Below are 5,104 nucleotides of genomic sequence, written 5' to 3' on the forward strand. Positions count from 1 at the left end.
ACAAGCAAGGACCTACGACCAGGATTACTCTACCCAGCAAGGCTATTATTTAAAACTGAAGGAGAGACAAAGAGCTTCCCGGACAGGAAAAAACTCAAGTTCATTATCATCAAACCAGTATTCCACGAAATGTTCAATGAACTTCTTTAAAAAGAACATGACTACGAACGAGAAAATGGCAATAACAACATACCTATCGATGATCACTTTAAATGTAAATGGATTAAATGCTCTAATCCAAAGACACAGGGTAGCTGAATGGATAAGAAAACAAGACTCATACACGGCTGTCTACAAGAGATCCACTCCACCACTTTGGGTTGAAAGACACACACAGACTGAAAGTAAACGGATGGAAAAGATATTTCATGCAAATGGAAATGGAAAAAGAAAAAAAAAAGCTCTGGTAGCGATACTTATGTCAGACAAGATAGACTGTAAAACAAAGGCTATAATAAGAGACAAAGAAAGACGTTTCATAACAATAAAAGCAGAAGTCTCTAATCTTTGTGGCATCAGGTACCGGTGCCTGAGGATCTGAGGCGGAGCTGAGACGGTGATGCTGGCGCTGGGAGCGGCTGCAGATACAGATGACGCTTCGCTCCACCTCCGCTCACCCCCTGCAGTGTGGCCCAGTTCCTAACAGGCCACGGACCGATACTGGTCTGTGGTCTGGGGGTTGGGGACCCCGGATAAAAAGATCAATACAACAAGATATAACCCTTATAAACATTTATGTACCCAACATAGGAGCGCATTACTATATAAAGCAAATATCGACCAGCCTAAGGGGAGAGATCAATAGTACCACACTCATAGTAGGGGACTTTCACACCCCATTGACACCAGCGGACAGATCCTCCACACAGAAAATCAATAAAGAAATAGCAGCCTTAAATGACACACTAGACTAGATGGATTTAATAATATTTTTAGAGTGTTTCACCCCAAAGCAGCAGAATATACATTCTTCTCTAGTGCACACGGAACATTTTCCAAGATAGACCACATGTTAGGCCACAAAACAAGTCTCGGTAAATTTAAGATGACTGAAATCTATCAAGCATCTTCTCCGATTGCAATGGTATGAAACTAGAAATCAATTACATGAAAAAAAAAAGGAAACACAAACACATGGAGGCTAAATAACATGTTACTAAACAATGAATGGGTTAACAATGAGTCAAGGAAGAAATCAAAAGATACTCAGAGACAAACGAAAATGAAAACATGACCCCAGATCCGTGGGACACAGCCAAAGCTGTCCTAGTTGGGAAATTCATAGCAATACAGGTCTACCTCAAGAAACAAGAAAAACCTCAAATCAACACTAACCTTACACCTAAAGTAACTAGAAGAGAACAACAAACGTTGCCTAAAGTGAGTAGAAGAAAGGAAATGATAAAGATCAGGGCAGAAATTTAAAAAATAGAGTCTAAAGAAAATACAAAAGATCAATGAAACCAAGAGGTGGTTCTTAGAAAGGATAAACGAAAGTGATAAACCTTTAACCAGACTCTTCGAGCAAAACAGAGAGAGGACCCAAATAGATACAACCAGAAATGAAAGAGGTGAAGTGACAACTGACACCACTATAATACAAAGGATTATAAGAAATGCTATAAACAATTATATGCCAATAAATTGGACAATATGGAAAAAACGGACACATTCCTAGAAACATACAATCTTCCAAAACTGAGTCAAGAATAGAAAATCTAAACAGATTATTACTAATGAAATTGAATCAGTAATCAAAAAAAAAAAAAAAAAAAAAAAAAAAAAAAAAAAAAAAACAAAAAAACCCCACAAAAATCCATAAGAAAACACCTCCCAAAAAACAAAAGTCCAGGACTGGATGGCTACACAAGCGAATTTGACCAAATAGTCAAAGGTGAATTAACACCTATCCTCAAACTATTCCAAAAAATTCAAGAGGAGGAATGGTCCTCATTTAATGAGCACACCGTTACCCTGATTCCAAAACCAAAGACACTACAGAAAAATAAAATTATACGTCGATACATCCCTGCTGAACATAGATGCGAAAATTCCCAACAAAATATTAGCAAACCGAATTCAGCAATACGTGAAAAATATCACACACCATGATCAAGTGGGATTTATTCCTGGGATGCAAAGTTGGTTCAATATCCACGGATCAATGAATGTGACAAACCACATTAACAAACTGAAAAAATGATAACACCATATATCAATAGATGCTGAAAAAGTGACAAAATCCAGCATCCATTGATGATAAAAACTTTCAGCAAGTGGGAATAGAGGGAACATACCTCGACATAATAAAGGTCACATATGACAAACCCACAGCTAACATCATACTCAATGGGGAAAAGCCAGAAGCATTTTCCTTAAAATCAGGAACAAGACATGGATGTTCACGTTCACCACTTTTATTCGACACAGTACTGGAAGCCACAGCAACCAGACGAGAAGAAATAAAATGTATCCCAATTGGAAAGGAAAAAAGTAAAATTGTCATTATCTGCAGATAATGACAGAGCCCACCAAAAAACTATTAGAACTAATAAATGAATGCAGTAAAGTAGCCGAGATATAAACCTAATATTCTGAAATCAATTGCATTTTTATATACCAATAATGAACTATCGGAAAGATAAATTAAGAAAACAATCCCATTTACAATTGCATCAAAAACAACAACAACAACAACAACAACAACAACAACAAAACACCTAGGCAGAAATTTAAACAAGGATGTAAAAGACCTATACTCAGAAAATAATGACAATGAAAAAAAATTGAAGAAGACACAAATAAATAGAAGCACATACCGTGCACATGGACAGGATTAACATTGTTAAAATGTCTTTACTACTCAAAGTCACCTACAGATTCAATGCAATCCCTATCAAAATACCAATGGCATTTTTCACAGAACTAGAACTAATAATTCTAAAATTTACATGGACCACAAAAGACCCCAAATAGTCACAGCGAAAGAAGAACAAAGCTGGAGGTATCTTGCTACTTGATGTCAAACTATAGTACAAGGCTAGTCATCAAAAACAAAAACAGACACAGAGATCCATGGAACAGAAGCAAGAGCCCAAAATAAACCCACGCCCACTCCGTCGACTAGTCTAGAACAGAGGAGGCAAGAATATACATTGGGGTAAAGATAGTCTATGCAAAAAATAGTGCTGGGAAAACTGGACAGATACATACAAAAAAAAAAAAAAGGAAACGAGACCATCTTCTTTATCATATACAAGAATAAAGTCAAAATGGATTAAAGACTTAAATGTAAGACCCTAAAACATAAAACTCCTAGAAGAAAACAGATACAGTAAACTCTGACGTTGTTTTTATTCATTTTTTTTCTGATATATCTTCTTGGGCAAGGAAAACAAAAGAAAAACACAAATAAATGAAGCATCGAACTAAAAAGTTTTTGCACAGCAAAGGCTACAAAACAGAAAAACAACCTCCTGCCTGGGAGAAGATATGCACCAATGATACATCCAATAAGGGTTTAATATCCAAAATTTTAAAGAACTCAACACCAAAAAGCACAAACGATCCAACTAAAAAATGGGCAGAGGACCACAATAGGTATTTCTCCAAAGAGGACATACAGATGGCCAACAGACATATGAAAAGATGCTCAATGCCAGAAATCATCAGAGAAATGCAAATTAAAACCACAATGAGATATCGCCTCACACCTGTCAGAACGGCCACCATCCAAAAATCGACAAACAACCAGTGCCGATGAGGATGTGGAGAAGAGGGAACCCTCGTGCACTGTAGGTGCGATTGCAAACAGTTTGGAGGTTTCTCGAAAAAGTCAAAATAGATCTACCTTATTATGACCCAGCAATTCTACTTCTGGACATTTATCCTAAGAAATCCAAAACATTATTTCAAACAGATATGCACCCCTATGCTCACTGCAGTGCTATTTACAATAGCTAAGACGTGGAAGCCACCTACACGTCCATCCACAGACAACTGGATAAAGAAGTGGTACATGTATACAGTGGAGTATTCTAGGCCATAAAATAGAATGAAATCTTACCATTCGAGAGAACGTGGATGGACCTAGAGGGTGTCACACAGAGTGAAATTAGTCAGAGGAAGACAAATATCGCACGATCTCACTTACACGTGTGGACTCTAAAGAACAATATAAATGAACAAACGAAACAGAAACAGATTCATAGATACGGAGAACTGACGGAGCCAGATGGAAGCGGGGGGTTGGGAGTGGGGACGAAAAATGCGAAGAGATTAAGTACGAATCGGTAGCTACAGAACAGTCACGGGGATGCAAAGTACAGTACAGGGAATATGGTCGATAAATACTGTAATAACCGTGTAGAGTGCCAGGTGGGGACCAGACTAATCCGGGTGATCACTTCGTAAGTTTTATATATAAACGTCTAATCACCATGTTGTACACCTGAAACTAATATAATACTGAATGTCAACCATGATCAAAAAAAAAAAAAAAAAAAAGGCATATGTGTACTGTGCTGCCATTTCTATGGAAAAAAAGATGGGTGTTTATACATGGCTAAAATATTTTTGGAAAAATTCTTAAAGGCTTAATCTGGAGTGTTCGGGCAGCAGGGGCTGGGGGAGCAGAAGGCAGAGACTTAAATTTTCATGGTACAGGTTCGTATGTCATGAATTTTTTTTAAATCACACCATTTTAAAAATTAGATAAATGTGCCGGTACATTTCAGGTTAGTGGAAGATGGGCAACAAACCGAACGTGGAAAGAAGCTGCCCAGACAGGGCGATGCCGGAGGGTGAGTGTGGGCAGTCGGTGTGGTCTTGTCCTGCCCTTTCCTTCTGGGCTCCCGCCAAGCTGGGGACACCAGCCATGTACTGCATGACCAGGCAGAAACAACAAAAGCCATTAGGATGTGGCAGAAAGACACGTGACCATGGAAACACCAGAGCCCACACGCAAGACCGACAGGAAGACCGACAGGAAGACCACCTTAGACCGCTGCCTTAGAGCTAGCGGAGGCTTCCTTCCGAGGGGACAAAGACGGGCAGAGACACATCTGGACTGAAACCAGAAAGCAGAGTCCACACTTGTGCTTCA

The 5,104-nt window shown here is 38.7% G+C and overlaps 1 protein-coding gene across 1 annotated transcript in view; it reads right to left on the reverse strand.

Moving 5' to 3' along the window:
- The window catches only part of SELENOS (selenoprotein S), a 14,636-nt gene that overhangs the window by 6,675 nt on the left and 2,857 nt on the right, over positions 1–5,104 (reverse strand). The window lies entirely within an intron of this gene.

Source organism: Pteropus vampyrus, unplaced genomic scaffold (assembly GCF_000151845.1).
Source record: "Pteropus vampyrus isolate Shadow unplaced genomic scaffold, Pvam_2.0 Scaffold525, whole genome shotgun sequence".
Lineage (NCBI taxonomy): Eukaryota > Metazoa > Chordata > Mammalia > Chiroptera > Pteropodidae > Pteropus > Pteropus vampyrus.